Source organism: Charadrius vociferus, unplaced genomic scaffold, assembly GCF_000708025.1.
Source record: "Charadrius vociferus isolate BGI_N301 unplaced genomic scaffold, ASM70802v2 scaffold103, whole genome shotgun sequence".
Classification (NCBI taxonomy): Eukaryota; Metazoa; Chordata; class Aves; order Charadriiformes; family Charadriidae; genus Charadrius; species Charadrius vociferus.
Window position 1 is genome coordinate 4,658,401 of NW_009648061.1, and position 27,329 is coordinate 4,685,729.

Genomic DNA, 27,329 nt, shown 5'->3' on the forward strand with positions numbered 1-27,329 from the left:
CAACAAATGAAAACTCTCATGAAGAATTTTAGATCATAAGACTTAGCTTATTATTTGTTTATTCAGGCTATAAGGCCATTCTGTAATTGTCAGATTCACAGATAAATACACACAATCACTTATGACACATTTTCAATGCAGAAAGAATGAAAACTTCCTGATTTTGTTTCCACTTTCCAGTCACATTTTTCATTGTTTGTTGGTGCCAGAATTGTTGCTGACTGTAATGAAGTTAACAAGTATTTTGAAAAAAGAGGCAGTTTCTCTAAAAAATGAACTATACAGCTGTCTTTATTACCAGTTTGAGCTTCTAGTGCTAGATGTTAAATAATAGTACAGGTAGCATGTTTACACCATCAGTACTAAAACTGAGACATTTCTTGTCTTTCCTCCTGCCTCCAAAGTAACTTGCTTCCTCCCCAAACTCTCCCATCAGAATCAGACGAATTGTAGCCCTGAAAAAAACCAATCTAGTTGGCTTTTGAAACAAAGGCATTTCTGGTGAGAATTATAGTAAGTGCAAATTAATGAAGAACAGAATTAGCAAACACATGGATTAATATGATGTCTTCCCAATGGAAAAGAGTCAACAGGATGTCTGTAAAGGAAAGTCCTCCTTCATAAACCCATTAAGGCTCTCTGAAGGGATTAAAAGCAAATGGAGAAAAGCCAGTTGCTTTAAAGTAAGCTAAGCATTGCAATGCTGTGCAAGCTGGAAGGGAAGGTCCTTGCTTGCATACAAGTCAGGAAACACCCAAGATGAAGGAACAGCCAGTTCTGACAAGTAAGGGATGAAAGACAGCTACAGGATCTGTACTGGGATCTGTGCTGTTACACATATTTATAAACAACCTGAAATATAATATGAGACAAGAGGTAGAAAAATGCATTAATGATACTAAATTATTTGGAGTAGCAAAAAAGATGGTAAATTTTAAAGAGTGCTTCAGGGAATATATGACATGACAATAAATAGCAGATGAATTTCACTGTACATGCGTTTAAAGTGATGTAGAGAAATAAAGTGTAATCACAAATATATAATGATAATGAGCACTGAGTTGACTATTATCAGTCAAGAAGAATGTTGAGGTTAAAATGTTTATTCAGTGACACTATGGTCTTTTCTGTATTGCTTCCTACACCTTTTTGAATGGTGTCTATGGGTGCCATAGTTCACCTATAGTTTGAAAACTGTGAACTTATGATTCTCTCATCTCCAAAAGGTTATCAACAAAGTTCAGAGAAGGGCAATAAGAATGACCACAGATAAAGAATGAAGAACAGGTCAGCAAAATAGAACTTAATTTGAAAAGGAGGTAACTGAAGGCAGATATGATAGATCTCGACAAAATCAACAATGTCACAAGGAGGCTGGGTTCCAATCCAAGAACTAGGAGGCATCAAATAAAACTAATATGAGAAAGTTTCATAACAAAAAGAGAAAGATTTTGCCACAAATGGAGATAGATCTGTGGAACTCATTGTCAAACGATGCTGTAGGTGCTAGAGTTTTCCTTGGATTCCAGGAGAGACTTGACAAGTTCACAGAATAGAAATCTATTCCGTGTTGTTATACACAAAGAAGTTTCATCTGGCACTGGAAATCCTTTATCTGAAAATATCTGTAGACTAAGAACATGTTAAGTCTAAATATATCATCTATGAATCCCCTATTCCTACTTTTCCCTTAGGAATGTCCTGTGGCAGTTGCTGAAGGCAAGATACAAACCTTGGTCTGCTATTCTCACTAAACGCAAACAGTGGGTCAGTTACAATAATAAGTGTTTCCATCCTCCATCTTTGGAGGTCCAGTTAATCTGGAAGAGACCTCCATACCCTTAGCTGTTGTGGTGGAGGGAATGATGATAATTTTTTTCAAATTGACAACGACTTCTGCATGCAAGACGAATTTAACAGACCTCCATCTAATTCACCCAATGACCAACTATAGTCCTGTTATTTGTACTAAAATGCATTTATCCCTTGGAGCTGGGAGGGTCACGAATCATCCGTAACACTCAGAAGTATATTGCCGCACTGAGTTTACATGTTCTTAAAGTAGCACCTGACTCAAAGCTTATCTGATTCAATGAGCATCTATTCCCTGAGTTTTGCCAGCCTTCTAACAGACAACGAATTTCGGATTTGTGTGTGTTTGTTACTTGAATCCCTTGAGTAAAAGTTAATGTAATTCATTAATGTAATTCATGTAAAGAGGAGCACCTCTTCAAAGACCAAGTACTCAATCTGGGCAACGTACTTCTCAGTGGATTAAAGAAACTCACTTTCTAAAAACACCTTCTAGTTAGAAGTTGTTTCCTTTCCTACTGTTTACTTTGGGCTTGTTTGGTACATTCAAACAAATAGTTTGAACCTAATAAGTATTATCCAAAAATGTAATGATATGATGATAGTTGTTATATGTGTGTGTGCTCCAAGCCAGACATTTTACCACTGCATTTCAGATCTTTTCCTTTAATGACTTTGTATTATTCCAGGAAATACATAACGCTATTAATTCAGTTTCCTCCCCCTGAAATGTACTGTGTAAAAAGGCTGCTTTTTAAAAAGAAGCAATTTGGTATGAATACTGATGATTACAAAATGTATAATAAAGAAATTTTGTTCCCAAAGTCCCTAAGGAAAAAAAGGAGTATATTCTATAAAAATATTGCAAGAAATATCCTTAAAATGAGTTTCAGTGTTCTCTACTAGGCAATAATATTGAACAACATGAAAATGTTTTCCATTTGATTCTATCAGGCTTGATGAATAGTTCCAGTAGTAAACTGTTTGAATGTAAAGAACTTCTCTTCTCCATGGATTCCTGGCTTGCTCTTCTGATTGCCTGTGCCTGAGAACAGTACATCAGAAAGCAGCCTGATGTCTTACATATTCTTTATACTGAAATACTAGGAATTTTCAGATCAGGATGCAATTACTTAGAAATTATGCAACAAACTGGAACCCAGCAGTAAAGAAGTCAGGAAGAGAACTTTGATTTAGACCTGTGACTAGAAAACCAGAACTTTTCTTAGGTGATTCTTTTTTTAGGTCTTAATTTAACAGAATACCTCAAATAACAAATATCTAACAACCTTGGCCTCCATCCTTCTAGATTAAAAATTAGTTTACAAAGTCTATTTTAAAATAAACTTCTTTTTTTTTTTAAAAAAAAAAAAAAAAAGAGAACACGGTACACAAACACTTCTGACAAAATTTGAAAGATCATACTTCAACAGTTCAGGGTTTACATCCCAGTGTGACATAAAATCAACCATTGTAGTTCTGACAGACAGTGAATAAGCATGAAGAAGATTACAATATACTAGCAAAACTGCCTGTGAAATATCTATTTTCCTTCTCATTATGGTCTGAAGATCCAGATAGCTGATTTCGAATTTGCAGAGTTTAAAAATAACTACTCTACCTAAATAGATTCAGTGGAAATAGCAGAAGACTTCTGGGACATTCTCATTAATTATTCATAGAATCATAGAATTGTCTAGGTTGGAAAGGACCTTGAAGGTCATCAAGTCCAACCATCAACATAACACTGCCAAAAGTGTTCATCGAGCAGTTTTCTCAAACCTAACATACAAGGACACTGTCAAAGATGGTGATCCAAAACAAGACTTGGTTTTGTCCTACTTCCCATGAAATAAATGTCAATTTGTTTCTTTTTTTTTTTTTTTTGCTTGTTCCACACTCATGTTTCTGATTAGGTGTTAGCCTTGATATATGCATGACATCTGTTTTTCATGCTCTGTGATATAGCTGAGGAACTCCAACCATAATTTACCATGGTTAGTCATAATGTAGAACACATCAACTTGAAATAGCTTCCATTTGGCTATGTGCATTTTTTAACAGTTAAAGCATTTAGGAATGGTTACCAGAAATACTGATTCCATTCCTGCAGAACAATAACTTCCGTTATCTATGTAACGTTTTGGCTTATGTTTGATGTTCTTCTGTATGTTGAAGATGACATATTGTTAGGACACTTTTTGCTTTTGTTTTGTAAGACCTAGGCTATTTCTTTACTTTGTTTTAATTCTGGTTTGTATGTTTGTTGCTTTGCAGGACATGAAAATGCTATGTGAGAGCCTGTACAGATCTGAACAGTTAAGAGGTAAGCCATACTAAAATATGGAATGCTGCTTCTATATTTCAGTAGCACTTAAAATTATTAACTACCAACATTTTTCTGTAATTTACAAGTAGCTTTTAAAATTTTTAAGTCTCCTTTTTTGCCATTTTTTGTCTGCTTTTGATTTTTTGTTATTTTTTTTTGATAGTGACATTTTCAAAGACTAAAGGAATGCAATTTGCCACCTGGGGTGCAATTCTTTCGTCACTGAAACCTGTTGCAAAAGTGTAGCTGAATTCAGGCATCTACTGTTCAGCATGTCGTTGTCTAACAATAGAGTTAAAATACCAATGCTTAGTTTGATTGACTGTTCTATAGCCAGTGAAAGTGGAGGAAGGGAACATATCAGAAGAACATCTCCAAAGCACGTGAGAGAAATGTCACTCTAAAGATAAACATACACCACCTCTAGTATTTTTTCCTTCTGATTAGCAAATCAACAGTGCACCTGATTTATTATCAGCCATTGGGCCTGGGACGATAAAAGCAAGAACGCTGCAGCACTTACTCCAGGGCAAACATTAAAGTCACTTCCAGAAAAGAGAAGAAATGAGAAAGACTGAATGTTCCTGATATCATGAGCATCAGGTGGCTGCAAATCAGATCAGCCTGAAGTTTTAATTGTGAGGTTATCAGAGACAAACCAATTTCATTGATCAGTAGCTGCTCAGAAAGAGTGGAGTCATCAATGGAATGTCATAATGCTTATGACCTCATCTCTCCAGAGGGTTTAGTGAGGATTCATTTCAACCTGTCATTGTGAAAATGGTGATAAAAGGGGGGGCAGTTAACAGTGTTTTTCCAGCTTTGCTACCACTTTACAAGACAAGATGTAAATCAAATTGATCTCTTCAATACATTTAGAAAGAGGAGGTGGTTGTTCATCCTCTAGTTTTCCTGAAATTTCTCCCTGCTGTGTATCTGCACACGCCTACATTTGTGTGAGAGAAAGGGGAAGGGGAATCTCAAAAACTGGGCTAATCTTCCCGTAGTTTTCAAAATCTCTGAAGTTTAGATGTGTCTGGATCATATTTTTGTTTTGATTTATGACTCCGTGTAGGTGGGAAGGTGCAGCTGCTCTGAAATTCCAGTAATGATTCTGGCTTAAATTTAGGCTCTCTGAAGTGAACGATTTTTAAATCTGGCCAATTTCTAGCTGGTGATTTTCAACAGCTGTGGAAATGAAACATCTTTAAGACAATAAGAGACAGATGACATGGAGGACTCAGGTCTGCCTTGTAGCTAAGGGCCAAATTGAGATGGGAATAGATGAATATCAATAAATACCAGTGAAAGAGCACTGTCCAGAGGAAAAGAGAATTGCTCTCACTTTGATGAAGGGATAGGAGCAGCCTGAAGCCAAGTGTAGAGATATACAGCTGAGATATGAAAAGGTAGAGATTCCATCACTTATCTTAAGGTTTTCAAATTCTGCACAGGCTGATTAATTTCTCTGCAAGACAGTACATGCCATGGGAATGTAAGGGTAACTTACAGAGTAGAGGTTTATTCAGGTTGAGGAAAGAGAAATTGTTTCATAGCTTATACATTCCCTTCTCTTTCTACGTGGGGCACCTTTATTCATATGAAAAAAAACCCCACCCCAGATCCTTTCTTTGCTATCACAATTCAGTCCTTGTATTCATATGTAAGCAATAAGGAATTTCTTATTTTCCAATTCAAGGACTGCACTAGTTGAATTCTGCAGGTGTCAGGAAAGGTCTTCTTTTTCTCTGGTCTGAACATGTCAGTTGAACTGTGGGATTTTTCTGTAGTTTCCTCTGAACATCAGACATCCACCTATGTGATAAGAATACGTCCTTTCAACCACAGAATCTGCAGAGTTGGCTGTGGAGCAGTCATACCTCTTAACCATTCAGTTCCCAACAGGCCTGTTTTTTTCAAATATCTGGAATACAGAATTATGCTGGCAGAAACTGTGGCAAAGGTAATGCAGGTCTTGGCTGTGGGACATCACAAGACCAGCAGCAACGCCAGATGTTCCAGCCTCCCAGAGCCCAGCTCTTTCAGCCAACACAACTATTTGTGGAGTCAATAGGCGGCTGCCACCAGGGAGCTGATCTGGCTTAACGTGTACACACAAGAGAACAGCAACTGTTGTCTGAGCATTCTTCTTCCCTTAGCACACACAATTGAAGGATGAAGCTCCTAACCTGAGGGAAAAGACAGAGGTTCCCCTCCCTCAGCTAACAAAGACAGGTACCCTGAGTCTTCTAGTGTATTGGAGACATGGTTGTGTTGCTAATCACTTGCATAGACTGGTGGTGCTGGGAAGCTATTGGTGGACGGAGGTCGTGCTGCAGCTCTAGGCGAGGCAGTAGAGTCAGTGTTGGAGGATATTCTGTCTGCCATATGAGCCATCACTTACAGTTAATAAAACTGGTCTGTAAATCAAATGATTTATGGGGGGTGAGGGTATGACTGCCAGTCTTCTCAAAGTTGCTTGAAGCTCATTAACAGGGAATTCTTGTGGTTTCGACAGCAACTGCTGTGTGGTGTGGATGGCTGGACATTTCAAAACATTTTCATTGTGAGTTGCAGGTCCCTAAGGGCTTAAAAATAACTTTTATGAGGAATAAAATACACAAAAGCTCTAACTGTCTTAACTGTTGTTTACTCTTGGAATCAAGAAGTAAAAGAAAAACGAATGTAACACTGTTCCTCATCTCTGATTTTACTAATTATAATATTAACTCCCATGAGTATCGTGTATCTTTATGAGTATCTTAGGTCAAAGTAGTACTTGCATAGGAAAAATGGAAGCAAAAATTATTGCAGATAAATACAGCATAAGATTTTTTATTCATTTAAATGACTAATCTGTTAAAAGCTCTTTGATCATCAAATGAGGATATTTGAAGAGCATGGGAGTTCAGTGCTTCACTTCTAGCAAATGAAAAATGAAACTAAATATGGAAATTCTCTTATATAACTTTAGTCACTGAAATGTTGTTTTAAATGGTAGTTCTATTAGCCTTGTATATGAAGAATGGCAACATTTATTTTAAAATATTGGTCATATGGGAAATTTCATTCCATTAGCTTTACAGGAGAAAAGCTGCTTAAATGAAAATGAGGTTGATATAGTCTAAAAGTTGAGAATCCGTAGGGAATTTTAACACTGGGGGACTAGGATCTACCCTGGGCTAGACTAGGAACTGAGGCAATACTGCTGCATTACTGTGATGTTCCATTTGAAACAAAGATTTGGCAGAATTTATCACCAAAATTCCCTCTTTAGCCTCTGCTACTGCCAGTGTTTACCAAGGGAATAAAGTATGGTCCTCTGTGCAGAGCTGAGGAATGGTATCTCATGGCAGCCTGTGTGGGGGCAGGGTAGTACAGACAACCCTCCTCGTCAGCACAACTGAGTCTCAAAGGATGCTGTAGCTGAAATGGGGTAGTAGACAACTCATGCACACACTTAACAGGATTTGCAAAGATTCTTAGCATGACCAAGAACTGTTTATGTGGATATTCTGAATGATCCTGATTCCATTTCTATCTTTTTGTTGCCTAGCAAAAGGATATCTTTTCTATTAGATGGTATTTTTTGAAATATCAGACATAATAAGTATTCCTATTACATCGTCTATGAAAATCTACCACAGTCTAGATGGACACAACCAATTCTCATAATTCCTTTACAAAAAAAAAAAAAAGAAAACAAACCCACAAATCAAAACCACAAATCTTATATTAGGTAAACTTATTAAAGTCTTGGGAAAGCCGTTTCTTCTCTCCCTATCAGAATACAGAAGTTTACTTGTCTGAATTATAGAAATGAAAAAAAGATTATTCTCTACAACAATAATCTAGTCTCATATGAAACATGGTGAGATACTCCAAGTTGTAATTTCTGCTTAATAAACCAATTTACATAACATAGTTCAATGAAGACATTCTGACTGTCAAATACGTTTTCATTGTCTTCAGTTGAGCTGACTGTCTGACTACTCTTTTCCCAATGAAAACCCATTATCCACTAAGAAGATCACTTGAATCCATTTTGTTTGACTGGTTTGAAAAAAAGCTCACCATAAAGTCATAATAATATGACTAACCAAGGTGTACTGGCACAATGGAAAGTTCATTCTACTGTCTTTGTAGTTTTATACTAAGCCTTTTCTTCCCCAGAAATTTTCTTTACTGAGCTATTTTTATTCTAAATTTGACTTAAGGACCAATAATTTAAGTCAAGCATGATGGTCATTCTCCATTTTCTCCTTGTCCAGCTCTCTTCTCCAGTATGGAAACTGTAAGGTCCTTGTCCAGACAGGCTATAGATGAATACCCCACTCACTTCAGCTTTGGTGTGCTGGACGGAGAAATGGGGTCAGCACCTGGGTTCCTCCCACTGGTCTACACTCCTGTGAGTATGCAGAACACTAGAGAAATTACAAGGTCAGGTTACCCAGTCTGGTTATCTACTGCTAGATTGTAAAATAGAAATGTAGAGTATCCAATTTATTTTACCGTCTGAACTAATGTTTACACAATATACTGTATATATTGTTTCTCCATGCTCCCTAAACTAAAAAGAAGACTGATTTGTATCAAATATGACCAAAGTGAAAGTGTCACCGTAGACATCTCCATAACACTGTGACACACCTTGCTGTGTTTTCTGATGAGCAGTGAAGCACGTGGGAAGGTCATGGCCTAGCGCTACCTAGAGCATGACATACAGTTCACAACCCAAGGAAAAATAAATTGGGATTACTGTGATTCAGTACTTATTCTGAAAGTAAGTATTCTGGGAGCTGTTTTTCTCTCTCAGTTTCTGTGATGTCAAAATTTGCTATTAGGTGCTTGGAAACAATGGGATAATCCATGTACTTGAGTGCAAGTCTCTACCTTTGGTCGCTATGTCATTATTCCCATGGAGCTAAGCTTACAGCTGTTCAGCTCTGTCTCCTATAGCATTACCATTTCAGAACACAACTCACAAATCAACTAGCCAAAAGATAAGCTGTATTTTAGGTGAGCCACATAATCTTTTTGCTATAATGACAGGAATTTTCCAGACTTGCCAGAAAGACCTGTGAACCAGATTAGACTGGGAAGATTCATGGACTCTAGCAAATTCTCAGCCCCAAGAGAACAATATATTTTTTTCATCTGCTGGCTAAAGAAATAAGGAACTGGTGAATAATTGCCCTTGTTGATCAGTCTCAGCCACAAACTTCAAAGAACAAATTGGTTACAATTATAGTTGTGTTCCTCAGTGCACTCCTAGAATGTTCTAAACTCCAGCAAGAGGTATAAGTACCTTGCCTATAGCAGAAAAAGCAAAAGCTTCCCTAAAACCTGTATAAGTCATAAATAGACTTTAAATACCAAGCCCTATGATTTTTTTTTGGTTGGGTTTCACATCTTTAAAATACATCATCTGTACCTCAGACAAATGTTTTTTGCAAGTGTACAATTGGTCTGAACAAGCATTATAGTTCTGATGTCAACTGGCAAGAATAGAGCAAAACTTGCCAAGCTGGTTGGGAGCTGACCAACCAGCAGGCCTAGTTAGAAATGGAAACTATGTCACTGGAAAAGAAAAAGACTGAATGACCAACACATTTTCCATTAAGAGTGCCTTTTAACAGAACAGGTGGAATTCAAAGTCTGGAAGACAGAGCAGTCTTTGGTGGGCAGGTCTATGTATCTTCCAAGGACTTTAGCCTTTATGAAATGCCACAATACTGGAAGGACACTATCACGATGATTTATACTTGTTGTGCTCCCAAGATCATTTACAGTCTTGGAAGAAACAGCAATTTAGACGTTCAGAAAGAAACATAACAGAGGAAAGAGTAAGACTATGTTTTTGAGCAATGGAATAACAGGGATGGAAAAGGTCGGTATAAAGTAAGTATGAAACTCAACTGTCTGCTCTGTCTTAGGATATTTTAGGGCATAGTAAATTATTTTCCTTCTATCAGTGGCAACTTTACAGTTAAGACAATTCTCTTTCTTCACTGCTGGCATCAAATCATACTGTTCAAATATACTGCAGGGGTTTGTGGTCAAAGTAGAGGAGACCTTTCAAAGCAAAAAAATCCAGTCTCCAAATTGCCAATATGAGTATATTCTATGGGCTGAAATAAAATATGTGTCACAAGCTTGCGTTTCACATGAACAGACTTTTCCTCTTTAGCTTTGACTTGTAAAGATACTTCTGCTGTCAGCTTTACTGTCACTGTGCTGATTTAGAGAAGTTTATTGTTGTGTTCCTGCAGTCACACAGGAATTATTGCACCCCCTTTGGGACCAAAGCTGCGATCCCCTTTTCACAGGTAGCAGTGCAAGGGGAAGAACAACTTCTATGCATCTGACTGAGAACAGTGGTTCACAAGTTCTACTCCCCTTCCTCTAAAATAAAATCTAGTATCGCCCTGCAGCAGCAGCACCTGGTTCCAGAGCATTTGCAAGCCTCTCCAAGTTGGTACGTTGCCTCTTCTAGCTTGGCTGGTACGTTAAAGTGGTGCCTTTGGCATACTATAACAAACAATCCCATATCGAGTCATCTCTTCTAGTCTTCTAACTGTACTTGGGCTTTGCGTCATGTATACTTAGTAGGACACATCTCTTCACATCTTTCTCTGGAGATGTTATTCTAACTGGCTGGTATTAACTGGTAGTTAATCTCTGTCAGTTTAAGGGCTTCACTTACCTTGCAGCTGCTCGTTTAAACTTCCACTGACATTTTCTGGTATTTCCAAATGGAAATCTGGCTTGGTATGTCTAAATATGAGCAACCTGCTTGAAGATTTTTCATAGGCAGGAGAATTTTCAGAATGCAAAATTTTAGCATGGTCGTCTGTATTGTATTTGAAATTAAATGGTGACTGCAGGGAAAATGAATGAGTTGTAAACTGCATAGACATTTTTTCTGTTTTCTGCCTCTTATCTTTATTAACCACTTTTGGAATGCAGTATGGTTATTTCCATATGTTTTCATGATCTTCAACCTATCCAATTCCCTGTGTGAGCAGCACATTGGTATGTGCATTCACCTTCATTCTGTGACAAACAAGAATTCTTCCAACACTTTTGGAAATAAACCCATGGTTCTAGAAATTCTTAAGAAATGCCTATCTGTCTTGTGGATATGAATCCTTTGAAGGATATGTTAGCTACTCTTTTCAGTCTAGGACTGTGGTCTGAATCTCATCCATTTCTTACTCTGAAGATTTACATAATCTAAGTGGTGCTGGAACAGCTTAATAGTCAGACACTTGGGTCCTAGACTGTGAAGAGACATTACTAGTGGTTGTTTCAGAAGGGCTAGAAGTTCATAGGTATTCAAAAACACATTCACAAAAAAAGATGGAAAGAACTTTAGAGTGAATCTATTTCAACTCATATATTCTGCTAACAGCAATTGCAGAGGATTGTTTTAGAGTAAGGTAGGACTTAAGACAACGTAGCATAAAAAAGTTAAATCTATAACAGCTGTTTGGCAGGTCTGGTTGGCCTAAAAGAAGTTTAAGTAAGTTATTTTTGGTTTGCCACTTCTTTCTTTTTGGCACAAGGCAGTAAGCAATGTACAGGCGTAATGAGAATCAGGAAACAATGAACAAATAAAATCTGGCAATGGGCTGACAATGGACATAAAACTGTCTTTACCATTCATCACGACCATAGTGGCTGAACTATGTGAATTTCCAAAACCATCTTAGTCATGCTGTTTTATCTAGTCTGTAATGTTATCTCTTACTGTCTCCTGATGCAGATGTTTTTTTCTGCAGAATGCCTGTCCTGGTTTGAGGTCCCTTCAGAAAAAAAATTATCTGATACTTTGTTTGGCTTTAGTTGGTAGAAAAATGAGAGCTATGTGAAAATATGCTGCATAAATTTCTGTTAGACAAACAGGAATTTGTGGCTGACTTGCTACTGAAAAAAAAAAAGGTTTATTTTGTCAAAATTTGCATTTGAAGGCAACTGCCTAAAGATTAAATCTGTCTGAAAATCTTCTTTTCAACAATTCAAACTGTGCCTGAAATTTTAATATGCCTTGCTATTTGTTGATTCATCAAGCTTCTTCTGGTCTTAAACTGTGACTTTCTCTTTTCATATGTAGGGTGATGAGCTGTCCTTTCTTTTTAACTAGCCCACGAAATGGATTTATTTCCTGCAGTAGATTTTGGTGAGGATATTAAGTTGCTGAATTGTCATGGTAACAAGAACTAAGTCGTAGCTGATGGAATAGTGACACAGACTTGTAGTAAGCTGGCTATCAATATATACAAATGCATTAGATTTTGAACATTTTTGGTTCCTTTCATGGAATACTGCGAGCTAGTTTATGTTACATGGCAGATTTACACTCTGTGGATTATAAGAGGTGATAAATTTCAGAGGAACAAGTGTTTTATTTTTATGTGTGGAGAACAATATAACTGTATGTGGAGAACAATATAATTGTACAACTAGCACAGCAGACTTTTCTCTGTCTGACATTAAGTTCAAGTGTGCAACTTTTTGTGAAGGAGGTGCTACCTTTCATGATCTCTACTTGGTGATAGATACATTTGCAGGCTTCCTTTTCCAATCATCGACATGGCCAGCAGCTCATCTGTCTGCTGGTTAAGGTCTTCTCTGCTGCTTTCTCTCCTTTGCATAATAGCCATAAAATATCTTCTTATCTTTTCTTTTCTGGGTGGAGAAAAATAAAATCCACTGTCAACAGCTGTTCAAAACTCCATGTGCTTGTTAAAGTAATGACTGATAACACCCACCACTGCGAAAATGGCTGTGGTAAATTCAGTGTAGCATACCTGCTAATCCAAACCAGAAAGTGCATGCAAGTTCTGCTAAACTTGATGTGTTGTTTGTGTTTGATGTCATGCCTGTTCAGCAGTTTTTTGGAACAAGGAATGCTTCAGCTGCTCCCAAAAATACTGTTGTTATTGCTCATCCAAAACCCTTATCAGATACAGGAAATTAGGTTTGCTTTGATTTGTAAAGCAAACATTCAGATAAGCAAAAATAGAAAGCTACTTAGCCATCACTTAGAAAAAGATAAAGACAATTCATATTTGCTGTTTGTCTAAGGTAGAGGGGAAACAAATTAAAAGATAAACTGGAGCCATAAACACTTTACGTGGAAGCTGTGAACAAGTAAATTCTATGAAATGTATGTAAGAGAACATACATGGCTTTACGTTACCTTTCTGAGTTTTACACTCCTGGATGGCTCTAGGAGGCACATCTTCTAGGCATGTTTCTACTTAAAATCTTTGCTTTGGTGCACCGTCACCTCTGAGATGAGGAGACACTGTTCTGTCCTTTCTAACTTACTGGTAAAACACAGTCTTGCATTTATCTGTTGGACTGCCAGTCCTAGAAGGATTCCAACAAGAACATCCTTACTGCAGCATTTTACCTACCAAGAAAAGGTTGGAATAGGAGTGAGAGTATTAAAATGCATGATTTAACTTTACTGTCTCATAGTAGCTAAGTAAACAGCAGTATATTTTCAGAAAGGTGTCACACTGCTAAAAAGTGCTGATTTTTACTGCTGAGAGTAATTGATTATTTCTTCATAAGGAGCACTCCTCTTACAAGCAGTTGTAGATATTTATTGTTACATGAAAAGAAAGTCTAATTGATCCTGTAATTTTGACTTTACAAGTTGTGTTGCAAGTTCTTTTCTATGTCATTCTGTACCAAATATGAAATCTAAGAATCCAACAGTGAAATATTTTCTACAAACTACATATAATTCTTGTTGCATAGTTCCTGTGTGTGGGAAACTTTCACTGAAATTTATTTTAGTAATAAACATTTTCTATGAAAGCTCATGAGAATAGATACAGTAAAACTAAAAGATATGACATAAAAATGTTACTCTTGAGTAACCTGCTCTTAGAGGAGACACAGCCTTTTTATTTGTGCACAGTAGAATGGGGACACAAACAGTTGAGAGACCTCATGTAGCACTGCAATAAAATAGAATCATAGAATCATAGAATAGTTTGAGCTGGAAGGAACCTTTAAGGGTCATCTAGTCCAACCCCCCTGCAATGAGCTGGGACATCTTCAATTAGATCAGGTTACTCAGAGCCATGTCTAACCTGACCTTGAATTTTTTGAGGGATAAGGCATCTACCACCTTTGTAGGCAACCTGTTCCAGTGTTTCACCACCCTCATTGTAAAAAAACTCCTTCCCTATATCTAGTCTAAATCTCCCCTCTTTTAGTTTAAAACCGTTACCGCTTGTCATATTACAATAGGCCATGCTAAAAAGTTTGTCCTCATCTTTCTCATCTAAGGCCCCTTTAAGTACTGAAAGGCCACAACAAGGTCTTTGATAAGAGCTGGATGCAGTACTCCAGGTGTGGTCTCAAGAGTGTGAACTAGAGGGGCAGAATCACCTCCCTCGACCTGCTGACCACATTTCTTTTGACGCAGCACAGGCTATGGGTGGCTTTCTGGGCTGCAAGCACACATTTCTGGCTCACGTCCAGCTTTTCATCCACCAGTACTCCCAAGTCCTCTCAGCAGGGATGCTCTCAATCCCTTCATCCCCCAGCCTTTATTGATACCAAAGGTTGCCCTGACCCAGGTACATGACCGTGCACTTGGCCATGTTGAATCTCATGACTTTCATACGGGCCCACTTCTTGAGCCTGTCCAGGTCCATCTTGATGACATCCTGACTCTCAGACATGTTAACAGCAGCTGGTGTCAGCTTGGTGTCATCTGCAGTACGACACAATAGACAACAAAGTGAAAATGTGAAGACAAGTTTTGTCTCTCATCTTCAGAGAAATTGTTTACCAAAATTTTCATGTGCACATACTCTTTTCCAACCCCATGTTTTATTTCAGAGACAGTCTTGTTAGTGTGGACATTTCACCAAAATTTCATTTTGTCTGGAAGTCACAGTTCCTGCACGTGTACAGATGAACTCTACAGCATTGACACAGAAAATCCAGAATTTTGCATTAGACCTGCTGCTATGATGTGTACTCAGTTTACAGCTCTGCAGTAAGCGCTACGGATACATTGTGTTGATAGCATGTGAATAGATTGATTGTATAGGACACGCACAGGAGAAATGGATCTCAAACATTCTATTACACATGTTCTTCAGGAAGCAATTACACTTTTTTCCACTTAGAAAACCCAAAGCAGAAATATAGTGGCATTACTTTGACTACCTGGCAAAAATAATATCTAATCTTTCCTCTTTGTTTCCACATGATGTCTTCTGTTTCCCTCTACTCATCCTGACTTGTCTTCTCATTCCTCAGTTATAACTGCTCTTTAATATCATAAGCTGCTTTTGTATAGGAGGTTCTCATATATTACATGTTCTTACACTACCTAGAATAGTGCAGACCAATATCGCTGAGATATTTATGTACAAGTACAAGCTGCTCTTTAAAATAACAATGGAGATTTTATCATTCCTTCCTTTCCAAAACCAGCTTTCAGAACTGGGGATTAACATTATATTTTTTGTAGGTAATAGGAATCTTTAAGTCAGCATGGGCACATTTCAGTACTTTACCAGCTGAAGTGCTCAGGAGCATTTAGCAACGAGCAATTTGTGATTTGCCATTTGTTCAGTATTATTACGAAACAGTGAGATGTTTATCAATAAAAAGGCCAGCAAGCTAACTGTCTAAAGCCTTATAAATTAGTTAAAAAGAAATCAGCTCTAATCTTTAGTGGTGCCAATTCCCACTTCATTAATTGCTAATTGTCTTGATAATAAAAATATCAGTTTGAATAACAAGTGAACTGCTCAAATGTCTGTTCAGATAAGCATGAAAAAACATAAGTAACTTACCATGAAAGTTAAAGTAAAAATGCATTCAAAATCCATTGGCGTGAGTATTAAGCTAGAACTGTTTTTCTTCATGCCAAATAATATTATGCTCTATGGAAAATGCTTACAACAGGAAAAAAAGGTATTTCTGGTAACAGCAGAGTAAAACACATTGTTATGATCACCCTTGTAGTTTTGAATATTTCATCTAATTTTCTACTGTCATGGTAATAAATATTTAATTGTGTGAAAGGAAAGCAAAAAATCAGAAGTTAATTAGATTTGTATCATCCAGGAACTTTTTGTCGTTATTTTTAATTTCTGCTGTCTAAAGCAGCTCATTAAACTTTATAACAGTTGAGTCTGATGTTTTTGTGAAATGCCATTTCCACTCCCTATTTAAATGTGAAAATCTATATTAAAGCCACATTTGGAGTGAGGGTTTACACTATAACAACTTCAGCATGTCTAATGTTATGTTCACAAAACAGTATTTTTCTTATACACTAACCTAAACTTCTAATAAATAGTTGAATTCCAGAAAGGGGCTGCCTTTTGAAATTCATCTGAAAGATTCTTCATTCTTCATTGTTCAAAAAAAGATACGGATGCAAGTACTTGGGGACATCATAAACTATCATTGGAGTCATCATTTCCATTTGCTGCTGGAAGCAAAACCCCTTTCCTAGTGTGACAAGATTTCCAGTCCTGTGCAACGTGAAAGCTTTCATGATGAATTCAGAGTGAACAATTTCTCTGTGCTCCTCTCTTTGACTCTGACTTCAGTTTGTTTTCTTAAAGTAAAAGAATAAATCTCTTCTAGGCTTGTGTTCCAAATGTTATTGTACATGTGGCAGCTTAAGGCTTCTGTAGTTTAAGATATCTCATAAGAGAGAACAAATGTTGGACAAAACTTGTCTAGATAGCCAGTGAAATTCATTACAAATGTTGTCCCTCACAACCATTCATCTTGGCTTTCATTTTCTTTCTACAAGCAAAGCCACGTCTTCAGCACAGTGAACACCAGCCTGTGACTCACTTATTTTAAAGTTTTTGGCATTTTGACTCAGATTTTCAGATTGACAGACTGCACATTCATGAATAAGCGGTAGCTGCAGCATGTGGAGATCCAGCAGAAAAAAATCTTTTCTTTTCTTTTTCTTTTATTCCCACTTCAGATCTTAAGTATACATAATCACTACATCCAGAAAAGCATTTTGACACCATTTTGCTGCTCAGCTGTCAGGTTACATTCAGTACAGAGACCGACATTTCTTATCTCAGCATCTTTCCTGGGCATAGCTTGTGTTCACAAATTAAAAAATGCAAAGTAACAGGCATTGTTTGTCTTTAGAAAGTATTCATTATTCCTTTTTGCTCTTCATTTGACAGTGTGTTTTCATTTCACATTGTTATTTTGTTTCTAACAATGCTCTATGGGCAGATTTCAATAGACATTTCTAAGCTTAAATATGAAATTAGATGTAAAAGAAGATAATTTATTTCTTCCTCTGGGGTCATGCATTCCAATATCCCACTAGAAGGCTGACAATCACCAACACAATCAGGTTAGCCGTGGCTTCGTCTGGCTAAGTCTTATAAACCTGCAAGGATCAAGACGCTGCTCCTTCTCCAGACTACCACCCGTTCCAGAGTTGTACCACACTCCTTGTGAAACAGTGAGAGGACACTAGACTATCTCACACATAGCAGCAAGTTAGCAAGTTTCAGGGCCAGAAGACCTGGACAGATGACTTCAAAAAGCAGCCATCACATTGTATGCTTGCCTGCTACCTGTTATGTCTGTCATCTTTTTTTTTTTTTTTTTTAAGGAATTGTCCAAAAAGTGCTTTTTTAAGACTAAATTTAGAATAATCTCATTGTTAACCCACTGTCATCTAAAACGGAGGAAAAAAGAGTACAGAAGCAAAAAAGGTTCTGAAATCAATTTTGACTTTCTTTTTCTCTACTAAATTATCTTTTTGTCTTATTTCAGTGAGGTAGGTCAGGCATTGGTATCAGCAGTGGTACAAACACTGCTGTACTACTGATACGGCAAGCAACAGTTTCGGTACGCAGTTACTTGTTTTTCAGTCAAGAATAATGGCTTTTTTATTGTGTTTTTTTCTCCTGTTGTTGAAATGAACAGAAACCCACTCACATTGTTTACAGAGTAAGAGAAGAGGATAATTTATTTCAATGTACTTTTGACATTATCCTTTTTACAGTCCCAAGTTTGTTTGTGAGAGTTAGTGGAAGAGAAAAGAGAGAATATGAGAAAAATTGAGATCCACATCTGAAAGAGGCAATCTTCAGTGTCCTATTTAAGGTGGGATACTCAACACAGAAGATAGGTAATAGGCAGAATTTTTTTTTGCTGTCAGTGGTCAATGCAGGGCTTGAATGATGAGTAGGGAGTTAAAACAAGTGTCAGTTAAAAAGCACCAATGCCAGACTATGTCAATGGCCATCTTGTGTAGTACTTATTTATGCAATGAATCTCTTTAATTCTGTCCTTCTCCAGAGAAATCACTACCAGTGGTACTGCCTGGATGAATTCAGACTTTGCACAGCAAGTTAGCGAGCACATCTGAATTAATAGCCTATTTGCAAGTGTCAAGCTGCAAACAGTGTGGGCATCATCCTTAGCATTGATCATGACTAGGCAGCACATTTCTAAAGCAAGCTTAATACGTCTATGGTAGCTGCTAAGTGTTAAACAGTATTCTAAGCACATGCTAATAAAAATGCATGAACTTGTATGCTTTAAAATAATACCAATTTCCCTAGGCCTAAGGAAGGCTAACATGCATAAAAGTTTCACATTCGGGTCTTACCCAGGATTCTTGCTGCCAACCAAAGCTACACTACTTTGAGGTTTTGAACTTTATAGACTTAAATTTGCCCTTAAAGGAAAACTTGCACTCAGTTCTCTCTAAGATTATGACTGAAATATTTCATAGGAGATTTTTACAATTAAGATAACATCACGACAACTGAAATGCATCTGTGAGCATGTAGGTGCCTTGCCAATGAAGACAGGAAACATATTTTCCTCCAGTAGCTATGGAAGTCACAATGAAATTTACCCAGCACTATTTCATATCCTCTTTACTGCCTTACCAAGAAAAAGGTCCCAACTCCCATGAGTTTATTCAGCTGCCTGGCAAGTTTTTCCTGTTCATTTTGGCCTGGGGAAGAATTTGTATTGGACCTCAGTAGACCTTCTGGCCCTTGAGCAACTTGAGGACAAAACTCTCTCCTTGAACTCACATGGAATGTACACTGTCAGCTTCAAAGGAACAAGTTCCTGGTGCGTGATCTGTCTTTACTCTAACAAAAAGGGCTTAAAATGCAGAGCTGACAAATATGGCCAAAACTCAGAGACAAAGTGCAAATCTTGCAAATCTTGATTCCACTGCATCCTCTTAAATGAGGGGAGTGGATTCCAGGACACTAATCTTAGGAGAGAAAAAAGCTTGTAATGTACTATACCTCAGGGTTGTTTGATATGAGTATTCCAGTTCTGTATCCAGGGTGTGCATATCCCAGTGCTGACATCATGTGCTGTATAAGCAAGTGGGCATGAGCGAAGTTCCCATTTTCTGCCAAGACATATTTGCTGGATGGGACTGGTATATGGAAAACCAAATCCATTTATCTGCATGGTTCTCTTACCCATGATACCACTCACTAGTAAGCAAACTCAGATGATGTTTTCTTTCTAGAGCACAAGTGAGATCAACTCAAATAGACTTTGGTTTATTTCCAAATATCATCCTTGTAATGATCTCTTAGTTTTGGAGAAAACCTGACTAAAAGATTTACTTTCCATATCAATAGAAAGTGCCAGCAAGTCAGTACCTAGGTCTCCTATGGGTGCAATTTTTGTTGCATTGACAGGCTTGCTGTCTTTCTTCAGATTCTGTTGTTACGGAAGGTCCTACCAAGGTAAAAGTGAAAAAGGCCATGTAATCTTCACTGTTCCAGTATATCAAAACAAATCAAGTACCAGTACTCCTACATCTCTTCTTTAGGCCTTTGAAAGTCCTATCATTTCTCCTACAGTAGCGGATACAGAAGTTAGCCTGGTTCATCCCAGGCCCCAACCTCTCAAATTCACAATACAGAAGTTAGAAGATTTTTTTTTTTCTGTCAAATTCTTTTCTTTCTTTTACATAGAAAGATGATTTCACAAAGAATCTATTCTGTATATTCATTTGGATAAACTGTCTGTCTTCAGCATGCTGTGTCTGTTAACCTGTTTTTACTTTGAAACTCTTAGTTCCCACTTCTTTGAAATACTTGTTGGAACTCAAAGTACCTGGACCATAGCTCCATTAGTTCCAGATACTGAAGCACACTCTGCTATTTATTTTGTTCACTCTTTCAATCTTTCCTTTTCCTGTTGACTAGATTCTTTTTTTTTATTGTCATCACACCAATTTCAGATTTCTCAGAGATTAGTTAAAATGCTTCCTCCAATAAAAGATCCCTTGCCATAATGGAAATTACATTTATTTCTATATGTACTTTTGGGTCCTTTTCTTTGAACAATTGCTCAAATAAAATTATTCACTTCTTCCCAAATCAATGGTTGTTGTTTTCTTACCTGCTGTGGTGTGAGGAGGGTAGGGGAAATAGAAGCATTTTGACAGCCTGTATGGTAATTTTCCTTACAAAGAATCAGTCATCTCATTGGACACCACTAGAATTTCTTCCTACTGTTGTGTTTGAATTTGAATTTTCCTTGAACTAAATTAAGTATATAACTGCACAGATTGCTTTCTCAAGCATTGTGTCTCTACACCAGAATGTGCTGTTCTTGTGCTAAAGGTTATGAAGGCTCTCTTCTTTTATAATCACAAGTTCAGACTGTCCAGGAGATGACACAGACTCTTTCCATCCAGTCTTAAAAGACTCAGGCTTTCAACTATTTCCATACAAAAACTATTAAAAAGGATAACAGTCTGCCTCGTGGTATGCTATAAGACTACAAAACTGGATTTCTCATTCAGTCAGGCCATTCTCCAGATCAGATCACTAAAAGAAATCTTCATCTTTGACCACTGGTGCCAAGCCAATGTGGAACATGAAAGTGACTGATCAGTGACATCCACAGAGTCGTCGTACACATGGGTACAAAGATGGAAAGATATAAAACGAGGTCACTCATAACTGCAATTCCTCCATCCACCTTTCCATTCAACTCTTTCAGAATCCTTCAGAATTCTTGAAATGATATTTTTTTGGCATTTGAAAGAAACAGCAAAGTATACCTGGATGCGGTCTTCTCTATTTAACTACGTGATGTGCTTCAAGAATGGGGTAAAGCAAACAAGCCCTTCACAAAAAGAAAAAATATTTCTGCATGTAACGGCAAATGCACAAATGCAGTGTAAACTAAGCATAGATTGTCTAGAAACACTCCAGTTTCTGGTTTCATACATCTCTTTTTGAACCTACCTTAACAAAATTAACCCTTAATGCATTTTTGAAGCCTTGTGGCTCATCTCACTCTATCATCATTAGTCATCTATTGGATGTCAAATTGGCAGCCTTTCTAAGCTGTTCTAACTTAACTGAACAGAAGACAAGCCTCAACTTGCATGAAGTCTCTCACTGCCTCATGAGAAGTAGATATTTAGCCACAGAATGGGGACGCATACCACCAGAACTGGGAATAAAACTTAGGCTTCCAAGCTGGCAGTGCAGAACATGAAGAATGATGTTTTTCAACAGACATTTCTCATTATGAATAGAGGGAAAGAATCAGAGCTGACCTGGCAGCATTCTGAGGGCTCAAATTACACAGCAGTTTTGATGGGCAAGAATTTCACTGAAAAATAAATGTAAGGGACGAGGGTAACCAGTCTCAGTAATTAAGTTTTCTTCTGGAGTTCGTCAAGCATTGTTTTTCTTCACAAAAAAAAAAAATCATAAGATACATCAAATAATCTGCATAAGAAAAATGGGACACTACAGTTGTATGCACAAATCATAATTTTTTTTGGCTGGTAAATAAGTAATGTCTTCAAAGGATTAAGTTTACAGATAACTTTTTAAGTACCCCAGTGCTAACAAATAATATTGTTTCTTTATAATTCACATCTCTTTGCCTCCAAATCATGGTTCTTTCTTCTACTTGGATAAAATCCAAAGCACAAAATACTTTTCTGGGGGAAAACCCTGCTGTGTGAGTTCTACCTTTCATATCCCTTCTCCCTAATCAGGCCAATGCAGGTACTCTCTTCCGAAAACCTAGCTTATATCTTTCCAAACTCCTCTGTGGATCCCCAGAGGTGCACACCCTGAAATTAGTAGCAACAGACAGACACCCAAGTTCATATGTGCACTGTGGGTTTTCATGTAATTTCCTTTTTTTTTTTGTATGTACACCATAAAAAATCAAGATGATCTCTCAATTTCCTGCAGGGACAGATAGAGCAAATTGTTAATATGAAGAACTCCCGCTACTGGGACTCTTATAGCAGAATACAATGATCTGCTATTACTTAAGACTTCTCTTCATCTTATCTTTTCTATTTCATATCCATAAAGTAAATTCATTTCTGAGGGTTAGAAGTATTTTCAGGAGTGAAAAATAATTCACATGTTTTCAAGGAAGAAATGTTTTGTAGAAGGCAGTAGAAGAAAACTGTCAAAAGTTTTCCGTATTGACTTCCAGCTGACATAAAAAGCTGCATGACAATTTTCAATGATCAATCCTGTATTATCATGACACTCAACCAGAAAGAATATAAATGACTTCTATTTACATTTAGAGTTTTGTTTGTTTTTTGGATCATGGAGAGCTTATTTGTTTGTACTGAGTAAGCAGCAGGATTTTTAATAGGTGCTCCTTATTTGTTCAGAGATTTTTCCTTTGGAAAATGATAAAAAAGGAAGTGACAGAGGGCCTGAATATTTATTTCTTCAGTCTGATTTGCTTCAGCATCAGCTTTAGTAGATTTGAATTCTTTGGATGTTTGTACCCCATGGGGTGTACAATCATCTATTTTTTGATAGAAGAGAGTAACAAAACAAGACGTATATATAGTATGATTAAGATGTACTAGGAGTGATGCAAGGGACACTTGTGTCCCACATAGGAAGTGAAAGGAACCACAGCCCTGAGTTCCAGAGGAACCTCTGCCCCAATAGCTGTCCCATGACTCCACTTTTTTGTGCTTGGGCACAAAATGTTTTAGAAACCATTATACGTCATGTGTTCAGAGTCATCTCTGCAACTGGCTGGCAGGACCAGGCTACCCAGAAATGCCTCACAACAGGAAGCCTCTGTCTTCTGCTTACACAGAGGTTATCTTTGACAACATCGTGTTTTCACACTGCTCTGTGTTTGGCTGGTTGCCATTTTGTGAACCCACCATGTGCACATGATCACAGACCACTGCTTGATTGGCTGCCTGTGTCTTTTGGACCACAAAGTGCTCATATATGAAAATACACATTTATCTTCATCTTCATCTTCATCTTTGTCTTCGTCTTCATCATCTTCATCTATCTTCATCTTCATCTGTCTTTATCTTGATATTAATATCGGGGATGGCTTTCATTCATGGCTGCTCAGAAGAATGGATCAAATCCGAGCTGGATTTCTTTATTTTGTCCCTGAATCAAACTCTTTGCCTGATGTTGGATGACTTCTCTATTATAATCAATATAATTGAGATCAGCCAATGAGTTAGCCCTTGAGAAGTATGTCTCAGGACGTATGTAACAGGTCATTGAAAGAGTATTACGACTCAGAGAACTCATAGACAGTATTTGGAATGTTTGTTAAGAGTGAAAGAAATACTTTGTTCTACTATTCAAAAGATTTCTTTCTGTCTCTGTTGTCAATGGCAAGTGGCTCTTCCCTTTTCTCTCAAATCTTTTTCAGGTTTATTTTGAATAAAAAGGGAAAAAGTAAGGTGACTAATAGAGGGTGACAAAGACGGAAGGTACACCATAACCAGAATATGATAAAATAAAGAGATAGAATATGAAGACTGGATCAAACTAGAATTTAGAGCCAAAACTACTACATAGAAGGAAATTATATTCTATTTTTGGGCCAAAAGAGTGATCCAGAAATACTGAGGGACAACACAAGAAGCCTGGGAGACTTTTAAGGAAACTTACAAGTCTTAAAATATAGCTGTCTTTTTTTTTTTGCCATCAGGTACCAACGTGCCTACAACATATTTGAAAATTGAAGCCCAGAAATCTTCCAGGGCTGAAGAAAACGGTAATAAAAATGTTTGCATTGATATGAATGGAGAGTGAATATGAAGGTATGGGTTCAAAATTCCAGCAGAAGAGTTGTACAAATGGTATGCATTACTGACAGCTACAGCAGCCGGTCATCAAGCGCACATCTAGCTGAGATTTCTCAGGTCAACCAGATATGAAACAACAACTAAATTCTAAACAGTTACAGAGATGGAACAGGACAGAGATTAATCACAGCTTCTGCAGGGTATGGTGAAACACATCTAAAGCCATCACACTCCTAAGAAGAACTCAGGGAGTGTGGAGAGGGGTACAAAAAATTATGTCCCTTGTCATCCATGTCATTGCAAGCAATCCTTCATAAATCACTTATTAATGACTTAATAAGAGTGGACCAGACCACTTTTTTTTTCTTTTAAATTGTTGCTAGAAGTACTTACCACTCAGATCTGGATTTTACTTTTTTTTTTCCCCAAAGAAAATACACCTTTTCTCTAAGTAAGCTTTTATGGAGTGTTACATGCAGAAACTATTAAAGAGTTTGTTTGTCCCATTTCTGATGTTATTATTATTTTGACTAAAGTTTGATTCTTTAAAATATCTTGGGGTTTTTTAATCACCAGTTGAGTCACATCTTAACATTGTGTAACTAGATGTCATTCATTTTAGGAATAATAAAAAACCTGAAAAGGTCTTTGCAGCCTAAACAAGAAAACTTCGTATTAACTTGGATTAATTTTCCATAGAAAAGAATGTGGAAAAGTCAACTATATTAAAAAAACCCCAACAGTATTGCCATTTCAAACCCCTCCATAATGTGCAGTCCTGGGTTTTATTCAGGCATTTGAGAGTCTTCCATTCTCATTTTCAAAAGATATCCAACAGCTGTATATATTTATTGTCTGTTTGGATTTGTCTTATCAGCATTTAATTTAAGAAAAATCATTAACTTGACTTTCTTTTAAGAGTCTGCGGAAATTGCTTTAAGATCCCTTTTAGGATGAATGTCCTAAAGTAATTACAACTTGGAGCTATTCCCATCTCATTCTTTTCCATGACTAAAATAATTCATATTTGATTAAACCTTATTAGGTATTTTGGTTTTCTTCCTATGAGTGGGAAACAGACATTTAGGTGTGTGAAGTCAAAATCATACCAAAGCATCTAATGTGAAGTCTTACAAGAGTGGCATAAGCCATACATGTTTACTGGGGAGGGAATCCCATCTTCACACTCGTGGAGTTTGAGAAGGGAAAATTCTGGTTGCTAATCACAATATCAGTTCCCCGTTTGGCTCTCTGGCCAGAAAGAGCTAAGCTATCACTTGTATGCACATACGGAAGAATAATCCTTCAAAGTAAATGGGGTTGTGTTTCATTTTGCTCTATTCTGACCAGGACAGGCTTCCAGTTATGGTGTCCATAAGTCCAGCATTAGAAGACAGGCCTTAAACCAGGAGTGGCTAGTTTTCCCAAAACATTCATGAAAATCCTTTTATCATAGAATCATAGAACTGCTGAGGTTGGAAGGGACCTTTAAGATCAAGTCCAACCACTAACCTACCCTGACAAAAACACTTCTAAACCATGTCCCCAAGTACCACACCTACCCTTTTTTTAAACAGCGCCAGGGATGGCAAATCCACCACCTCCCTGGGCAGCCTATTCCAATGTTTAATAACCCTTTCAGTGAAAAAATGTTTCCTAATATTCAATCTAAACCTTGTCTGACTTAACTTGAACCCATTTCCTCTCCTCCTATCACTTTTCACCAGGGAGAAGAGGTCAGCCCCCACCTAGCTACAACCTCCTTTCAGGTAGTTGTAGAGAGTGATAAGGTCTCCCCTCAGCCTCCTCTTCTCCAGGCTAAACAACCCCAGTTCCCTCAGTCGTTCCTCATAAGACTTGTCCTCCAGACCCCTCACCAGCTTTGGAGCCCTTCTCTGGACATCTCCAACACCTCACTGTCCTTCTTGTAGTGAGGGGCCCAAAACTGAGCACAGTACTCGAGGTGGGGCCTCACCAGTGCTGAGTACGGGGGGATGATCGCTTCCCCAGTCCTGCTCACCACACTATTCCTGATACACGCTAGGATGCCGTTGGCCTTTTTGGCCACCTGGCCACACTTTTGTGTTTGAAAGCCGTGTGTCAAGGAAGACTGGTAAGAAAGGTAAGGATACTCTTGATATAACAGAACTCACTGCTGAGCTGGGCAGGGGGACAAGCTGAAACCCAGTGATACCAGCACCGGTGCATTCTACTAACTTGCTTCCTCTCACACTTTCTTTACCCTAAAAACCTAATGCTAAACAATGTATTGGAGTTTAATCACCTCTGCTAGAGAGATGCAAACACACAATCAAGTAAACTTCTCTTTGATAAGTTAAAATAGGTTATTTCATCAAGAACTGTAAGATCCCTAATAGGAAATGACAATTTGATAGTAGAGGATAATATAACAGTCAAGGCTGTGACTAGATCCAACCACTGGAAGCTGAAGGTAAACAAATTCAGTACTGAATAAAATCCTGGTTTCTGTATCTAATTTAAAAATTACTTAAGGAGAAGAAGTGTTTATGGTAAAGTGTTAAGCCTGCTAGTGTTGAAATTGCTCCAGTTTGGCACGTAAAAAGCTGGAGAGTCAACTTCTCACTAGCATAATTTGTGATGCAAGTAATTTCAACTCAAACTATATAATTAACTCAAATTATATAATTAGGTGCTGAACACGTATGATGTCCAAGAAGACCTACAAAAGGCAAAAACTCATAATAAAACTAGGTTTATGATATGGATTGCTTACATAGTATGTTTAAAAATGTACTGTTGCAGAAGTTTCACATAATCAGAGAAGCCTCTGACAGCCTGGGATGGTGCATTATGCTGCATCAAAATGAGAAATGTATTTTAACAGAAACAAACAGCTGTTCATTCCCTTTTTTTGTGATATGACTCTAATATTCTGTCAGGGAAAATTTAGAAGAAAATATTACTGTCTAATTTTTTGAGGAAAGGCTTAGACCTCAGTCTGTTATTCCCCCAAATTGCTAAAAAAGAAGACCAAATTAGCTCCTTGTGCTGGCATTTGTTGCTATCTCCCAGGGTATAAGACAGTCTACTACTTTACTCATCACACTC